Genomic DNA, 19,834 nt, shown 5'->3' with positions numbered 1-19,834 from the left:
ATCACTCTGCCTCTTATCTCTTCGTTAGTTCCAACCTTCATTTAATAATTCTCCTGCAGTATAAATTTAAATTCTGGGGTTGGAAGCCAAACTTTCTGACAGTTTTATCCTTTGCTAACTAGAAAACAAAGATTTCCAGGGAAGATCTGTCTTCTTTACTGTCTTCCCAAACACACATCATATAGGGGATATTTAGGTGGTATTTATGCCTTTCCCTTCCATGGGGAACATTTTGCTCTAAAAGCCTTTAAAGACTTTTGGGTCACAATGCTATATCACTCACCTATTCAAAAACCCAGCATAATACTGGAATGCACAAATAGGATTAGAACATGTAAAAATCACACAGCATGGTATTTCTATTAAGTTCAATACTAGTTAGATCTTTCTTAGAGTATGCTATTCTGGCACTATAACAAAAATTAACTATGTATCTGGGCATGAAGACCTCATAAATAAATGAAAACATATAGAAATATTAAATCATTTTTATAGACCACAAAATGGAAATGAATCAGGAAATATGCATAAAGGATTTAAATGGAAATGGAGATAAAACAATTTAATTTCAAATAAAGAGTAGAACAAAGAGCAAAACATATATTGGATAAATAAATATGTTGCTTACCAAATGAGACAATGTATTAAGCTTTGGGAGGCTTAAAACTTTACTAAAATGCTAGATATCATTATAATTGTTGATAATAAGAATAATGACAATTATAACATTAACACAGCATACCAAAATTGGTGGCAGGTAATTAAAGCAATTTTAAGGGGAAAGTTTATTCTAAGTACATATTAACAAAAGAGAGAAATAAATTATAAATGAATTCAATGCCTGTCTTTCCTTTAAAGCCTCACCAACACAGAAACTTGAGTGAGCATAGTGCTTAGGGGAGAAACACAGAGAGATTAATACAAAAATTAAAAATGCAAAAACAATTCATAGTAACTGGAGCAGGAATAAAGTAAAATAGCAAACTATTACACTCAATTCTATACCAACAGGATTGAAAACTTACATAGATGAATACAAAAAATATTAAATACTCCAAATACTTGAACAGGAAATAGATGCCATAAACAGTCTGACTTTGGATAGATGAATTGAACAAATCATAAATGAAGTCCAAAATAAAAAAAATGATAATCACATCTGTTTTATATAAATGAAATCACTCATACATTTAAAGAATAAATAATTCCAAGTATGCAAATTGTTTTCAAAGACAGAGTAAGAAGGCTTCCTATGTACCTGAATAAACATAGTCCTGATACCCCAAAAAAGGAGAGATAAAGCAAAGAAATAAGACACTGAAACAATATCACTATGGGTATTAGTAAATTAACAAAATACTGTGGAAGATGTCATAGATATTCACTATATCCAACTTAAATTTTTATCAGAAATTTGAAAGCAGTTCAATATTAGGAAAAATTAAAACAAATAATATTAATAACAAAAAGAACTCATTATTATAACAATATGTGTAGAGAGCCTTTGAAAAACTGTAACGTTCATTTATGTTAGAAGGCTTAAAAGCATAGGAATAAATGGACTTTAATATGATCAAAATAATTTATTTCAGGGGCAGCTAGGTGGCACAGTGAATAGAGGCCTTGGAGTCAGGAGGACCTGAGTTCAAATTCGGCCTCAGACACCTGACACTTCCTAGCTGTGTGACCCTGGGCAAATCACTTAACCCCTATTGCCTCACCAAAAAGAAAAAACATTTCAAAGCAAGAGCTAGCACAATTTGTCAAGGAAAAAACAGTAGAATTCTTCCCAGGAAGATTGGGGGTGGTGGTGGTAAAGCAAGGACATAAATTGCTTCAACTGTTATTTGATATATTACTTGAAGTTCTCACTATAGCAATAAAATAAGAAGAATTTGTCAAATTAGCATTCTTCTTAGTTCAGTTCAGTTGTTTTGTTTCTGTTTTTGTTTTTTAGTCATGTCTGACTCTTCATGTTATCATCTGGGGTTTTCTTGGCAAAGATACTGAAGTGGTTTGCCATTTTCTTCTCCAGCTTATTTTACAGATGATGAAAATTAGGCAAACAGGATTAAGTGACTTGCCCAGGGTCACGCAGCTAGCGTGTGAGGCCAGATTTGAATTCAAAGAGATGAGTCTTCTCAATTCCAAACCCACTATCCACTGCACCACTCAGCTGCTTAAGCGTCTGCAGAGACAGAGGCAAATTTATATCTATTTATAGATAGTGTGGTGGTTAGCCTAAAAAACTTCATTTTTTTCCAAATTTTATTTTTAATTTATGGAATAAAACAAGCATTTCCATAACATAGTACAATAAAAAAGAAGATTACATATGAAATTGTAAATCTACTATGTACAACTTGCTGTTACTTTCATATATTCAACAAAATTATCATCAAAATTTCTTTTTTTTCCTTTCCTCCCTAGAGGAAATTTCCTTCCCCCTAGAGATGACTACCACTAGAGACAAATAGGCATATATATGTGTGTGTGTATGTACGTGCGTGTGTGTATGTGTGTGTGTGTGTATGTATATGTGGAAAATTATTCTATATATACTTCTATTTATTAGTACTTTCTCTGAATGCAGATAATATTTTTCTTCATACGTCCTTTATAGATAATTTGGGTATTTATAATAGCCAAAATAACTTATTCCATCAAAGTCATTCTTAAAAAATATTGCTGTTACTGTATATAATGTTCTCTTGCTTTTGCTCATTTTGTTCTTCATTATTTAGAGCAAATCTTTCCATGTTTTTCTGAAATAATTGTGCTCATAATTTCTTACAATACAGTAATATTCCATCACAGTCATATATCACAACTTGTTCAGCCATTCTCCAATTGATGAGTATCCCTACAATTTTTAGTTCTTTGCCACCACAAAGAGAGCTACTATAAATATTTTAGGACATATAAGTTCTTTTCCTTTTTCCTAATTATCTTCAGTAATAGACCAAGTAATGGTATTGCTAGGTCAAAGGGTATAATAGCTTAATAACTCTTTGGGTATAATTCCATATTGCTCTCCAAAATGATTGGAGCAGTGCACAATTCCACCAACAATGATTTAATGTCCACGTTTTTTTCCACATCCCCTCCAGCATTTGTCACTTTCCTCTTCTTATCATTTTTGCCAATCTAGTAGGTGCAAAATGATATCACAAGGTTGTTTTAATTTGTATTTCTCTAATAAATAATGATTTAGAGCATTTTCTGTATGACTATAAATTGTTTTGATTTCTTCTTCAAAAAATTGCCTGTTCATATTCTTTGAAAATTTATCAGTTAGGGAATTTTTAAAACAATTGAAAAAATAACTTCTGTTAGCAAAATCAAAGAGAAAGACATAGAAATTCCATTAAGAAATCACAAAACTAGTTAAATGCCAAGACACATTGAGAACTTAAATGTATACAAATTTAAAACTTTTTTTACAGAAATAAAGTGAATCTTGAAGGAGGTGGCACTTGAGGTAAGCCTAGAATGGTGCTAAGGTGTGTTGGAAAGGCAGGTAAAGAGAAAAAACAATCTAAGCCTAAGGAATGTGTTGCATTGTTATAGGAACAGACTGAGGAAGGCAAGTAGACCAGTTTGGCTAGAGCTTTAAGTGTGAGAGAGGGGTGAGTAATCAGGCTAGAGAAAAAGTCCATCTTTGAGAAAGTCTTCAAATGCCAAACAGATGAGTTTGCATGTTTAGTCACAGTTACAATAGAGTCACTAAGGCTTCTTCAGCAGGGAAGCAATATGGTCAAATCTGCACTCTAGTAATATTAATTTGGTACCTGTGTGGAAAACGGATCAGAGAGGTGAGATTCTAGGTAGAAGAAGATAGGACTATAGTTCCTGTGATGTGAGTAGAGAAAAGTGGATAGATGTAAGAATTGGAATCAACAAGAATTGTACCCTGAAAGAATATATGATGTGAGACAGAGTTCTGGGAGTGTAGATTTGACACCATTTGCATGGAGTTGATGATAAATCCAATAGAAATTATAGTGAGACTACTAAGAGAGAAAACATAGTGCTAAGAGGAGAGGAGCCTCAAGAGAGCTTTCAGACACACCCCCTTGCATTAAGAATGGAAGATAAGGAGACAATCCTTCAAAGGAGGACCAAGCAGACAGAAGAACTGAGAGAAAATAGTATCAAAAAAATCCAAGGAGGAGAAAGTATGCTGGAGTAGGTGATCAGGAGTGTCAAATGTTACGGATGTCAAGAAAGATGAAATCTAATAATGAACACCTTTGAATTTAGAAATAAAGATAAAGCAACCCTACAGAGAACTGTTTCAACGAAGTGGTGGTAATAGGTTTAAACAGTGACTGGAAGTTGAGAAAGTGGAGGCAAACCATGCAGACAGCTTTTTTTTTTTTTAGTTTTGTTGTGAAAGATATATGGGATAATAGCTTGAGAAAATGGCAGGGCTAAATAAAGACTTTCAAAAAATGGGGGAGATCTGGGCATGCTTATAAGTGGGAGGGACAGAGTGAGATGATAAGGAAAGGCTGAAAATTAGTGAGAGAAATGATAATTTTAGGAAAGCTATCAGGAAAGACTGAAGGGGAAAGGATCAAATGCACAACTAGAGTGACTGGTATTGATAAAGGGAGGGGCCACCTCAGCTTCTGAAACTGGGAAAAAAGAAGGGGTAGGGGAAGGACACAAGCATTTACATAGTGCCTACTATGTGCCCGGAACTTTGCAAATGTTGCCATTTGATAACCACAACAACCCTGCAAGGTAGATGATGTTATTATCCCCATTTTATAGCTGAAGAAGTTGAGGCAAACAGAGGTTAAATGACTTCCCCAGATTTTTGTCGTTGTTGTTCAGTTGTGTCCAATTCCCTGTGACTTCATTTATTTTTTTTTTTAATTTGTGGCAAAGACACAAGTGGTTTTTCATTTCCTTCTCCAGCTCATTTTACAGGTGACAAAACTGGGGCAAACAGACTTGCTCCTGAAATGAAATAAAATGTGCTCCCTTCAAAGCCAGGGCTCTGTAGTTAAACCGTACAAATACACAATGTTTTCAGGTCTTGAATCTCTTGCTTTCTTTACAAACGCCACCTCTGGATTACTTTCTCTGCTTGTCCTCTCCATATCTTTCTGGAATGTTACTAGTGTAAACACCACTGAAGCGAGTCATACAGGGTCTGGAATCAGGAAAATCTGAATTCAAATTTGGCATCAGACACTTAATAGCTGTGTGACCCTGAGCAAGTCTGTTTGCCTCAGTTTCCTCAGCTGTGAAATGAGCTGGAGAAGGAAATGGCAACTCACTTGTGTCTTTGCGGAAAAAAAAAAGCAAACAAACCCAGATGAGGTTAGACACAATTCAACAACAACAACAACAACAACAACCACCTGGGGCAGTCACTTAATCTCTGTTTGCCTCAGTTTCTTCAGCTGTAAAATGGGGATAATAACATCACCATTTGTGATGCTCAAATGAGATATTTGTACAGTTGCTGACAGATAGTAGTGATGAGTCCCCGCTATGGCCTTGTTCACCAGAAGACATAGCCCTTGAGGAAGTTGTTTATATAGTGGAGAGCTGAGGTAAAGGAAAAATTTCTCTTTAAAATATTTCATACTTTAATTTTTTGAGTATTAACTTCATGAGATAGTAAAATATGACTTATGGATTACCATATCATTTAAGTCTTTGTCATTGTGTACCTATGAGTCCTTCATGTTTTAAGCATTGTGTGTGTGTGTGTGCGTGTGTGTGAGAGAGAGAGAGAGAGAGAGAGAGAGAAATGTCTTTTTAATACTTAATGTGTATTGAACAGACTAGACGAGATTTTTTTTCTAAACCTAAGAGATGTTTTTCCCAGGTTACCCCAATACTGAATAGAAATCTAGGTCTAGGGCTCCTTTAGGGTAAAGGGCACCCCCACCTTCCTGGGCTAGTACAGGTCTGTTAGTCACTATATCAGATGGTGATTTTTTTTACTTTCCTGTGAAAGAAGGTAGTTTTTTTTCTCAGATTCTTTCATAAGAAATTTGAATTTTACTATATTGTCTAATCTCTGCATTCATGAACTGAGCAAAAATATCTGTAGGTAATAAATTAAAAAAGCAAAAGAGGGAATTTCTAATATAATCTGATAACCCAAAATAAAAACTATTACTGTTCTATTACTCCTGAAACTTTAAAAGAAATTAAGTTTGCAATGTGGGATTGTTTGTGTTGAAAGATTCTCAGAAGATTAAGTCAACGTTATTTTTTCATTATCATTGCACTATTGTAACCTATCACTTTCTATAAAGATGTGCCAAACTTGCTAACTTCAAATCAGCAGGTGCCTTTTGTGTCTGGAATGTGAAATATCTAAGTTATTATCTATAAAGTATAACATTCTCAAGGAATGGCTTTGACTTCTTCATTTCCTATCCTACTATTGAAAAAAAAACATTTGTATCTTTTAACTTTTAATTTTATGAAAAAGAAAATGAGTCACATTCATGTTAATGATGTTAAAATTGTATATTTCTACCATTTGCCAATGGAATATTCCTATACAACAACAACAAAAAAAGTTAAGCAAAAATAAAGCAACGCTTTGGCAAAGTCTGAAAATATAAGCCTTCTTCCATGTCTGTAGGTGCCACCATTCTCTGCCTAAAGGAGGGAAGCATGCTTCATTATCAGTCATAAAAAATCATGCTTGGTCATTGCATTGATTGATTAGAAGAATCCAGATGTGCTTTAATATTGACTTCTCTTACATTATTGAGGACATTGTATAAATTGTCCTTCTTGGTTCTGCTTCCTTTACTTTGCATCAGTTTATACTTATCCTCTCAAACTTCTCTAAACTGCTGATATCCACTGATTCACATAGAGCAATACTATTCCATTATACTCACATTTTATTCTATCAGTGGTCACCTGCCTTGCTTCCAGTCCTTTGCCACTATAAAAACAAAAGAAAACAAACAAACAAAAAACACCTTCAAGAAAGACAAGTAGCTGAATAGAGTGCTAGCCTTGGAGTCAGGAAGACTTGAATTTGATTTCTGAATCAGACTCTTACTAACAGTGATCCTGAGCAATAAGTTACTTAACCTATCCCAGCCTCAACTTCTTCTTTTGTAAAATGGGGGCAATAATAACACTTGTCCCACAGTGTTGTTGTGAGGATGAAATGAAATAACATCTGCAAAGCACTTTGAAAACCTGAAACACTATCTGAATCCTAGCTTATGAGTAAAAAATATTTTTGCATATGCAGTACCAGGGCCTGCTGCCCAGATTGGTGATTCTCAGGCCAGCGTTACCAGTTTTTGAGGTTCTTTGGTCATGTTCCCTCCATTCCTGCTCATGCACTCTCCAGACTGACCCACCCTCTCTACTACCTCCTCCCTTCCCTACCTCCTTTCAGTTCCTTTTTATGTGTTGTCTTCCCTTATTAGAGTGTAAGTTCCTTGAGAGTAGAAACTTTTTTGTTTTCTTGTATTTGTATCTCTAACACTTAGTGAGCATTTAATAAATTATCTATCTATCCACCTATCCATCCATCTATCTATCTATCTAGGATTTTCCCATCCATCTCTGACTTCGAGTGTTTGTCTACCCTTTTATGTACTTTGAATATTATGACAAGAACAAGAAACAACGAGACTGGCTAAGCAAGCAAATTAGCTACTCTGATGGCAGATTTAAATGGCTGGGCTCTGGACAACTTTGAAAGTTTTAAAGTTGTAATCAGTGATAGAGGAGACCCTTGTACCTATATCAGAAGGCAGAAAGGGGAGAATTTATCTCCTACCCCCTCCCCATTGACCATGTCACATGCCACGGAAGCCAATAGATGTGTAGGAAACACTGCATACTCCATATAGAGACAGTGTATAGAAGAAGCCAATTCCTGGAGTGAGACCTCTGGCAACTGAGTGTAAAACAGGAGAGAAGCAGTCCCTTGAAACTCACTGTTAAAGACCTTATGAAGAACAAATGAACTTACAGATGCTGTAGTAGTCATGAATTGCTTTTGCCATTAGTACTGCCTACATTTCACCTTAGCTCTGCACTGTCTTCGTCAAGGTCGAAGTTCATGCTTTTCAGGCCATTCTCCCACCAATGCTCATCTTCTCTTCGAGCACAGGAACAGTTGCCGATGACTCTTTATTCTTGCTACTTGTCAACTTTTACCAGAAAGATCCAGGACTGCTGGACCTCTTGAACTCACAAAGTTGTCTGGGCATGTCCAACTTAAGATAAATACTCATTTACCTAAGATGAGGAAAGAACAAACACAAAAGAGGCAGACTGACTCAATCTTGGGATTGCCTAGGTAGGATATGCGCTTGAAATGCCTTGTGCTTATGGCTGTATGTAGGCCTAGGGTGGAGGATAAGGCAAGTTGTTGCTTCCCATCCGCACAATGGGAACAGCTGGAAACCATCCTGACAAAATCCACAGCCAAAAGAGACAGTTACATTGAGACTGAGGTCACCCCATTTTAAATATTCACTGTATAATCAGCTCCTCAGCTTATCAGCCAATGATGACCTATCTCACCTCAAAGCACCAAGCTTACTCAGGGCTGAGTCAGGCAAAAACAATTATCAAGCAGCAGAAAGGGCAGATTTGTGGTTGATCAGTTCAAAGAATTTCTATTTTTTTAATTGTTTTTTTTCTAGTTATTTTACATATATGCTCAATTCATTGACCTCTTTTCTTCCTTGTTTACATAAGGGTTTAGGGATACAAATTTCCTCTTACAGATTGCTATAGTAGCACCCTATAAGTTTTAGCATTTTAACTCATAGTTATAATTCCTTTGATACTTTATTATTTCTGAAATTTGTTCTTTAACCCAATCATTTTTAGGATATTATTTAATCTCCATTTAATTCTGAAATATTTCTTCCAAATTCCTTTATTAATATCCATACTTTTCTGCATATGTGTATGAGTTCCTTGTGGGCAGGCACATAGCTATACAGATTCCATCGAAAGCTGAAATTATATATGTACATACATGCCATATACACATGCACATATAAAATGCATATACATATATCCCTACATATATACGATATATCTATGTATATAAAAATATGAACAAATAGAGAAAGAGATAGAAATAGAGATAAAGATACTTATTTTTCTTCTCATTGAGTAACTGATAAATGTCTATTGTATTCTAAATGAGGTATCTAGGTATTAAAATGGATAGAGCAGTGGATCTGGATTTAGGAGACCTGAGTCTAAATCTAGTCTCAGACATTTACTTAACTGTGAATTCTAGGCATATCACAACCTGTCTCAGTTTCAGTTTTCTTACCTGTTATTATTTTTTTCCCCACAAGAAACGGGTTTTTAGTCAACAAAAAATTTTACGTAAAATCAGAAAAATCTCATTGGTGCAAGGTGCAAGCAGCTGCTTCAACTCTAATCTACAGCAGTTTTATTTAAGGAAACATCACAACACATTTACAAGAGTCCAAATCAAGGATTCAACAGACAGGAGACTAAAAATTAGAGTTAAGTTTCCTTATCCAGGTCAAGCACACTTCCAAAATCTGTAAAAGCAGTATGATAATAACACCTACCTCCATGGGTTTTATGAGGATAAAATGAAATAATATTTGCAAAGAACCTTCCAAGCCTCAAAGTTCTGTCAAAATGCTAGCTTATTGTTAAATATTATATTCAGATTCTTAATTTTCTATCTTTTTTCCTTGTATTTTTCTATGTTTGAAAGAGACACATTTATATCATCAATGATTTTCCAAGTTATTTATAGCTCTTTCTATTGTTCAGTTATATATTCTTGTAAGTATTTCGGTGTTATACCATTTGTTACATAAATATTTAATATCGATGTTGTTTCATTATCTATGATATCTTTAAGCATAACGTACTTTTCACAATTCTCTCTCTGTGTCTGTCTGTCTGACTCTCTTTTTGCCTGTCCCTCTCTCTTTCCTGTAGTCCAGGGGTTGGCAAACTATGGTCAGCAAGTCAAATCTGGTTTGCTGCCTGTTTTTTGTACCACCCAGAAGCTAAGAATGGTTTTTCACATTTTAAAATACAGCAAAACTTTATTTAAAACATTAAAAAACATTCTTAGTTCACTGATGGTACAAAAACAGCTCCTGGGACATAGGGTGTGATTTACCATTCCCTACCCTAACCTTTTCTACAATCACAACTGTCACACTGACTTTTTTTATATCCAGCTGAGGCATGATAGTTTCAACTGTAACCTCTTTAACCACATTAAAACACTCTCTTTGTTTCCACTACCATCTTTAAAAGGAAAAGCAAAACAGGGAAAGGCAGAAAGAAATCAACACTAGTTGTTTATATTTGGAACAGTTTTCTTTTCCCTCCTCTCTTCAGCAGACCAATGCAGATCACTGGGGGTGGGGGTGGGGGTTGTGTCTGTCTGTCTGCTATCTGTATAGTTTTACCTACCTTTTGCAATCAAGCTTCTCCTAGTCAGAGGTTTTTTATTTTTTGTTCCCCCCCCACCCCCCGCTTTAGACTAACCTTTCCTTTCCTCTACATACTTAGATCTCTTTCCTTCTTCACATTTGTTTTCAGCCTCATTCATTGCTTACTTTTTAGGAGTATTTTACACTATACGTTTTCCTAACTTTTCCTTGCCTGACTCAGATCAGTAAAATTAATGGGATATTTCCTTTCCCAACCCTTACTTTTATCCTTATTTTCAAAAAATATCCTTCCCTTAAAGTGCCCCAACTAGGAAAAGTAGTAATTCTTCCTTTTAAATCCATATCAGCCTTAATATATTCTTTTAAAAATTTTCCTTTAAAATATCCCAGCCTTAGGGGGCAGAGAGAAGATGGCAGAGTGAAAGCAGCAACTTGCTTGAGGTCTCCCCCAAACCCCTCCAAATACTTATAAAAATGGCTCTAAACAATTCTAAGGCAGCTTAACCCACAAAAAGAAAGAGAGAAACAAATTTCCAGCCAAGACAACCTGGATGATTGATCAGAAAGGTATATTTACACTGGGCTGGAAGAAGAGCGCAGCATGGCGTGAGTGCATAGGCCACAGCGAACCTGGAGCAGGCCTCAGAGGACTGAATCATGGCAGGTGTGGCGATTTCCAGACTCCTCAATCCACGATTGCCAAAGACAACTTAGAAGGTCAGTGGGAAAAGTCTGTTTCTGCAGTGCTGAGAGAGGAAGGTGGGGTCTCAGCTCCATTCCCCAAGAGCGTGGTCCTGGGGGGGGAGCAGCTGCTTCCCGAGCTTCCAGCCCACAGACTGAGGGGGAATCCAGTGGCTGATCAGAGAGGGATTGCAGGGATCTCTTTGCCAGTGCTGAGGCAGGAATCTCTTGCTTTGCCCGTGTTTGGATCTGGGCGGTGGTGCTGGGGTGATGAGGAGCACTGGTGTGGTAGAGCTTGTAGTGGCTGTGGACAGGAAACCTTCCTCACAGTTCCAGGGCAGAAACGAGTGCTTGTGGTTACTAATAGACCACAGCACAGGCCAGGAAAGGAGTAAACACCTTGCCCCTCATCATACCACCTTGTAAGAACTGAAAATTTACAGGTCCCTAAAAGTATCTCTGAAAACAGCTGTACAAACCCCTGAAGCTTGGGACAGTACATTCTACACATTGGAAGCAGATTCATACCTTAACAAAGAGTCTAAAACTCAAGTAATTGGCCGGGATCATGAGCAAGCAGCGCAAAAAGAGTCAGCTATATATCTTACTTTGGTGAAAGAAGATCAAAACATACAACTAGAAGACAACAAAGTCAGAGCTCCTACATCCAAAGCCTCCAAGAAAAATATGAATCAATCCCAGGCCTTGGAAGAGCTCAAAAAGAATTTTGAGAAGCAAGTAAGAGAAGTAGAGGAAAAACTAGGAAGAGAAATGAGAGTGATGCAAGAAAATCAAAAAACAAGTCAACAGCTTGGTAAAGGTGACCCAAAAAAATACTGAAGAAAATAACACCTTAAAAAATAGCCTAACCCAAATGGCAAAAGAGGTCCAAAAAGCCAATGAGGAGAAGAATGCCCTAAAAAGAAAAATTGGCCAAATGGAAAAGGAAGTCCAAAAGATTACTGAAGAAAATACTTCCTTAAAAATTAGAATAGAGCAATTGGAAGCTAGTGACTTTATGAGAAATCAAGACACATAAAACAAATCCAAAAGAATGAAAAAATAGAAAACAATGTGAAATATCTCATTGGAAAAACAACTGACCTGGAAAATAGATCCAGGAGAGAGAATTTAAAAATTATTGGACTATCTGAAAGCCATGATCAAAAAAAGAGCCTAGACATCATCTTTCAAGAAATTATCAAGGAAAACTGCCCTGATATAGTAGAACCAGAGGGCAAAATAGAAATTGAAAGAATCCACAGATCTCCTCCTGAAAGAGATCCCCAAAGGAAAACTCCTAGGAATATTGTAGCCAAATTCCAGAGTTCCCAGGTCAAGGAGAAAATATTACAAGCTGCCAGAAGAAACAATTCAAGTACTGTGGAAACACAATCAGGATAACACAAGATTTAGCAGCTTCTACATTAAAGGACCGCAGGGCATGGAATATAATATTCGGAGGGCAAAGGAGATAGGATTACAACCAAGAATCACCTACCAGCAAAACTGAGTATAATCCTTCAGGGGAAAAATGGTCATTCAGTGAAATAGAGGACTTTCAAGCATTCTTGATGAAAAGACCAGAGCTGAATAGAAAATTTGACTTTCAAATACAGACTCAAGTGGAACATGAAGAGGTAAACAGGAAAGAGAAATCATAAGAGACTTATTAAGAATGAACTGTTTACATTCCTGCATGGAAAGATGATATTTGTAACTCATGAGACCTTTGTCAGTATTAGGGTAGTTGGAGGAAAAAAATTATATGTATGTATAGTAGATAGATAGATAGATAGAGGGCACAGGGTGAGTTGAAGATTAAGGGGTCATATCTGGAGAATAAAATTAAGGGATGAGAGAGGATTATACTGGAGAAGAAGAAAGGGAGAGGTAGAATGGGGTAAATTATCTCACAAAAAAAAACAAAAAGAAAATGCTCTTACAGTGGAGGGGAAATGGGGAAGGTGAGAGAATGAGTGAATCTTATTCTCATAGGATTTGGCTTAAGGAGGGAATAACATACACATTCAATTGGGTAGGAAATCTGTCTTACCCTAGGAAAATAGGGGGAAGGGGACAAGAGAGCAGGGGGATGATAGAGAGGTGGGCAGATTGGGTAAGGGGGTAATCAGAAGTAAATACTTCTGAAGAGGGACAGGGTCAAAAGAAAGAATAGAATAAATGGGAGGGCAGGATAGGATTAAGGGAAATTGAGTTAGTTTTTCACAACATATCTATTATGGAAGTATTTTACATAACTGCACATGTATAACCTATATTGAATTGCTTGCCTTTTCAATAAGGGTGGGTGGGGAGGGAGGAAGGGAGAAGATTTGAAACCTAAAGTTTTAAAAACATATGTTTAAAAAAATGTTTTCGCATGCTACTGGGAAATAAGAAATACAGGAAATGGGGTATAGAAGTCTATTCTGCCCTACAGGAAAATAGAAGGGGAAAGGGATAAGAGAAGGGGGGAAGAGATAGAAGAGAGGGCAGACTAGGGGAAGGGATATTCAGAATGCATGCCATCTTGGGATGGGGGGTGGGGTGAGATGGGGTGAAAAGTTGGAACTCAAAATCTTGTGGAAGTAAATATTGAAGACTGAAAATAAACAAATTTATTAAAAAATAAGAAAAAATATCCCAGCCTTGAGTATTTATGTACTTATTCCTCCACTGGCTATTAGAAATAGTGCACTTCTGAAGAGGTGATGGTGACATTTCCCTCTTTCAGGATAAAATTATTTTGTCATCATTTAAATCCATTCAAATTCAAGTTTCTTAGACTTGCCTTTTTATTGTTAAGATTTCTCTTGTCTCTTGTGCTTGAATTCAAAGATTTTACTCAGCCTTTGTTCTCCAGACAGGAAAGTTTGGAAGTCATTAAGTTTATTTAAACATCTATTCACCCCCAACCCCACTATCCCAGCCCTGCCAGATCAAGGCCTCAGAGCCTTGTCCACTCCTGGTATCATGGATGGGCTTTCCAAGTAGAATCAGGGGGTCAGGAGCCCCTTGACACTAGTTCAATATAGTTTTGCTGTGCTGGAGAGCAGATAGTTCAGTCCTTTATTGTTCTACTTTTTGTGAGTGAATAAATATGTGGATGGATTATGGACTTTCTCTTTATTCACATATTTTGTTTGTTGATTTTTGTCTTATTGAGTAAAATTTCTTATTGTCCTTGAGGTAGTTTTAGAGAGATCTAGGTTTGGCCAGAACTTTTGTCTCCTATCTTTGCCAGAAGTCTAAAAGAGTACTTTACTGAGTCAGGTGTCTAGCATGAATTAGATCGTGTTCAAATTTTTGGTAGTTTTTATGAATCAACTTTTTGCTTGGAATCCTTTTTACAGCTAGCAATGTTACAATCATGGTTCAAATAAAGCTTGATCTTGTCATTAGTACTGCATATGGAGAACTACTTAACTGTAGGAATTTAAACAAGGCTTTTAGAGTAATCCTTATATATTCCAGCCTGCTTTCACAAACATTTAGTATAACTACATGCATTACATTTTACCATAAAAAAAAAGAAAGAAGCAAAGGAAAGAAGGAAGAGTGGGATGGGGGAAGGGAGGGAGGAAGAAAGGAAGGAAGCAAGGAAGGAAGGTGCGACAAAGAAAGAAGGAAAAAGGAAAAAAGAAGTGGGAGGAAGAAGAGAAAGACAACAGGATTGGAAATGAATATAAGTATATAGATTTACAAAAATGATTTTTTAAATATAATAACAAAATAAAACAAAGGGATTTCAAATAGGAATGATGAACACGGTCTCTAGAGATATTTACCCTTCAGGGTTTCATATCTTGTTGTTCAGTTCAGCATGAACACCTTTTGAAGGCAGGAGAAAAAATAAATACACTGAAAGAAATGTTTGGTTGACATTCAAATGAAGAATGAAGGAAACTTGGTGAGCCTGGACAAATAGTACAAAAGCAGTTTAAAATATTGGCAGAAAAAAGAGGAAGAAATTCTGTGTACACAGACAGATTGATACCTTAGAGAAGATAAAGTTAAAATGTATACAAAACCTGGAAAGCAGCATCACCAAAGACTCAGAGGAGAAACGATTAGAGACATGTTTGCAATTTAGGCTCAAATAGTTCATACCAGAAAAACTTCGAAATTAAGTGTTCGGAGATTTGTGATTTTGTTGTTTTAACAAGAGAAATGAAATTGGTTCTCATGTACCTCTGTCCAATAATACCTAGTTCAGTGTTCAATTCAATTCAGTAACCAAACATCAGACTGACTGCATGTGACAGCATATATAGCATTCCACAGCCATAGTCACTCACTTCTCCAACTAAGGGAGAGAACTACATGTCCTCATTTCTTCTCCTGGAACAAGATCAGTCATCATAAATACACAGGATTCAGTTTTGTTTTATTGTTCTTTTCATTTATATTGCTTCATTCAATTTGTATTATATGCAGATACACAGACACATGTGTATGTATGTGCGTACATATATTAATATGTATATATATTCTGCTTACTTGACTCTGCATTAGTTCATACAAGCCTTCTCATGTTTCTCAAAATTCCTTGAATTCAACATTTTTTATGGCCTAGTAATATTCATGTGCCATGTGTACTTTTGTGTGGCACAATTTGTTTACCTGTTCCCCAATCAATGTGGAACCTTGTTTGTTTCCATTTCTTGTCTAACACATGTACACAAGCACCAACATGTTGTAATGAATATTTTGGTACATCTGGAACTTTCTTTTTATCTTTGACCTTTGGATTTCTGCCCTGGAGTGAGCAGCATCTCTGAGTCAAAGAACATGGGCATTTTAGTTACATATTTGGCATGATTCCAATTCCTTTCCTAAATTGCTAGACCAATTCTTGCTTCTGTTTTCCCGTAGAACTTTTCGGCATTAATTATTTCCATCTTTTGTCACCATTCCAATTAGCTGGATATAAGGTAGAGCCTTAGATTTAAAAAAAAATTTGCATTTTAATGATTCAAAGCACTTTTTCATATAGTTTATAATTTATAATAATTCATATGTCATAGTTTATAAATTTTTAAAGAACTGTGTGTTCATATTCTTTTAAGGAATGATTCTTGACTTTATGTACTATGTATTCCCTGTGTATCTTGGATATCAGACCTTTATCGGAGGTAATTAACGTGAGACTTTCCCCCCAGTTGCCAGTTTCTCTCTAATTTTAGCTGAATTTGTTTGATTTATGTAAACACTTTTAATGATCCAGGACATGGACTGCCTTCATACCTTTGTCTCTACCCACTTATCTGCATAAGTCTTCTGACAGGAGTCTGGGGAGTATTTATTGTTGTTGTTTAGTAATTTTAGTTGCATCTGACTGTGATCCATTTTTTGACATTTTCTTGGAAAACATACTAGAGTGGTTTGCCATTTCCTTCTCCAGTGAGTTAAGGAAAACAGAGGTTAAGTGACTTGGCTAGGGTCACACAGCTAGTAAGTGTCTGAGGCCAGGTATGAATTTGGGTCATTCTGACTCCAGACCTGGCATTCTATCTACTATTCCACTTAGCTATTTTGATGATTACCACTTTGTAATATAATTTAAAATCTGGTACTTATAGGCTGCCTTTCTTCACTTTTTCTTCCATTGGTTCCCTTGATATTCTCGACCTTTCGTTCTTCCAGATGAATTTTGTTATTATTTTTTCTGTCTCTATAAAATCATTCTATGGTTGTCTGATTGGTATAGCACTGAATAAGTAAATTAACTTGCATAGAATTGTCATTTTTATTATATTGGCTTGGCCTACCTATGAGCAATTAATATTTCCCCAATTGTTTAGATCTGTCTTTATTTGTGTGAAAAATTTTTTGTAAATGTGTTCCTATAGCTCCTGGGTTTGTCTCGACACCCACCTTCCAGGGTGTTACAAGAATAAGATGTGATATTTGCAAAGAACTTTCCAAACCTTAAAGTACTATTTAAATGCTAGCTTATTATTAAATGTAATTTTTATTTTTGTATGACCCAAATTTTGCAAGGTATTCCTTTTGTTTTCCCCTCCCAGAGGTTTTATACATTAAACAAAGGATTAAAAAAAGAAGGAAAAAAATCAGTAAAATTAACTTAGACATCAAAAATATTTATTTCTACATACAGTGTTCTATACCCATAGTTCTCCCAACTGTGCAAAGGAGAAGATGTCTTTTCCTGTTTCTTTTTTAGGGCCAAGCTTCAGCAACATAATTTCAAAGCATTTAATTTCGCTTGTTTTGTTGCACTTTCCATTTCTGTTGTTGTCACTGTATATATTGTTTTCCTGATCTTGCTTACCTCACTATGCACCTATTCATATAAGTCTTCCCATGCTTCTCTATATTCCTCATTTCTTAAAGAATGCAAATATTTTATTTCATTCAAAGACTGCAACTTGTTTGGCCACTCTGCAATTCCAGTTCTTTGCTACAATACGAAAAGTAGCTGTAACTATTTTAGTGTATTTTTTTGGGGGGGTGTCTTTTTATCATTTTCTTCCTTGGAATATATGCCTAGCAGCAGAATCTCTGGGCTCAAAGATATGGGTATGTTAATCACTTTCCTTGCATATGTACAAATTGCTTTTCAGAATGGTTACATCAACTCAGGGCTCCAATAGTGTGTTAATGGTCTCTTCTCTCCATAACCCTTCTAACATTGGCTTTTCACATCTTTTGCAATCTTCACAAATTAACTGGGAATGAGATACATTCCCAGAGTTGGCTTGATTTGCATTTCTATTATTAGTTGGATCAGCTACCTTTTTTCATATATATGGTTGGTAATAAGTAGTTTGTGATTTTTTTTTGAGAATTATTAATTTGTATCCTTTGGTCCCACGTCTATCGGGGGTATGCCTTTTGGTCTCATACATTTTGGTTACGTACATCTCTCATGTGCAGATAGATGCAAATATATACATATATGCATATATTTATACAAAAAACAAAAATACGTGAAACATATATTTGTATAAACAGATGCTTTTCAGAGATTTTTTATGGAAAGATTTCTTAACTACTTCTCTTATTATCCTAATTGCAGTACTCTTGTTTGTGTAAAAGTTGTTCAAACTTTATGTAGTTGAGATTATCTATTTTGTTTGTAATAACTTCTACCCCTTATGTGATTAAGAATTTATCCCCTAGCCATAACTGTGAAAAGTACCTTAAAATTCAGTTTATGCATTCATATTGGGTTTATTATGGTATATTGTATAAGGTGATGGTCAAAACTTAATTTCTGCCAGATTGCTTTTTAGTTTTCCTAGCAATTCTTGTTAAATAAACAATTCTTTTTAAAATTTCTTAGCTGAATTATCTTTTGGGTTCTATTACAAACTGAGTCAGAGTTCAGTTGTCTCTGATTCTTCGTTGTCTAGTCTGTTCTATTTATATACATTTCCATTTTTACTTAATTAACATTTTTTTGTTATTCTAAAAGAAATTTGGTATTATTTTGTCTAGTTCTATAAGATTTCCCATGGTAGTTTGGTTGATACAGAATTAATTCTGTAAAATAATTTAAATATTGTCATTTTTATCATATTTACCTGGCCCAGTCTTGAGCATTGAATATCATTCTAATTATTTAAGTTTTCTTGATTAACTTAAGGAACATTTTGTAATTATATCTATATGGATTGGATGTGCTTTTTTAGATTAAGTCATACATTTTATTTGTTTTTTTAAAAGTTATTTTTAGTGTGGCTTCCCTTTCTATTATTCCCTTCTTGATTTTGCTATTGTTATATAGAAATGCTGTTGACTTTTGTGGGTTTAGTTTGAATCCTCCTACATTATACTAAATCGATTGTCTCAATTAGTGTCTTTCCTGATTTATTGTGATTTACCAAGAGAACTAACATGTCATCAGCAAATAGGGATAGTTTTAAAGTCTTTTTGATTATCTTTATTTTATGCCTTTAGTTTTTGTCTTGTCTTTTCGCTATTTCTGGCATTACTAGAAACATATAAAACAACTGTGGGGACATTCATCATTCTTTTAAATAACTATTCTCCTAAAGCATTTAAGTATTTGTCTAGAGATAGTTGATTACTTAGTGCACTGGTATGAGAGCTAGGATGTGGCATAAAGTTGGAAGAAGGAAAAAAATATGCCTGAAGATAAAGTAGTGGGAGCAATTTATAACTGAAGAGTAATCAGACATAAAAATTACACTATAAATTAATTGTAAAAAATATTTGTTTGAAATATAATTAGAAAACAACTTTTCAGGACTAAATGCATTTTGTAAAAGTCTGATATACGATGCTTCTTCCATGCAAAAATTCTGTATCTGAGAACATTAATTAGTAAGTAGTAGATTTCACAAAACAAGATAATAAGCTAGAAGTTTCTTTGATGTCTTTCATGCCCTCCATATTTATTTAGGGCAAAATTTAAACACATTAAACATGTAAATATCTCATTTTTAAAGACCTCCACATAAACTGATACCATCACTTTTCTAAAGCAAATTTAAGGAAGAGCCTGCTAATAATGTGAACTATCCAAAAATAGATTGAACTGATCTGAGCTGTCAATGTAGTGAATTGCCTGTCTGCCAGTGAAAGCAGAGGCTACCTGACTACTTGCTAAGGATATTGCAGCAGAACTTTGCACATGAACTGTGGCTGCCCTTAAAGACTGCTGAAATCCTTTCTATGTCTAAGACTTAATGATTCTATGCACTGATATTGGATACCATTTCCAATGGTTGGTAGTC

This window comes from Phascolarctos cinereus, unplaced genomic scaffold (assembly GCF_003287225.1).
Source record: "Phascolarctos cinereus isolate Bilbo 61053 unplaced genomic scaffold, phaCin_HiC Scaffold_1;HRSCAF=81, whole genome shotgun sequence".
Classification (NCBI taxonomy): Eukaryota; Metazoa; Chordata; class Mammalia; order Diprotodontia; family Phascolarctidae; genus Phascolarctos; species Phascolarctos cinereus.
This window is presented reverse-complemented; position numbering follows the sequence as displayed.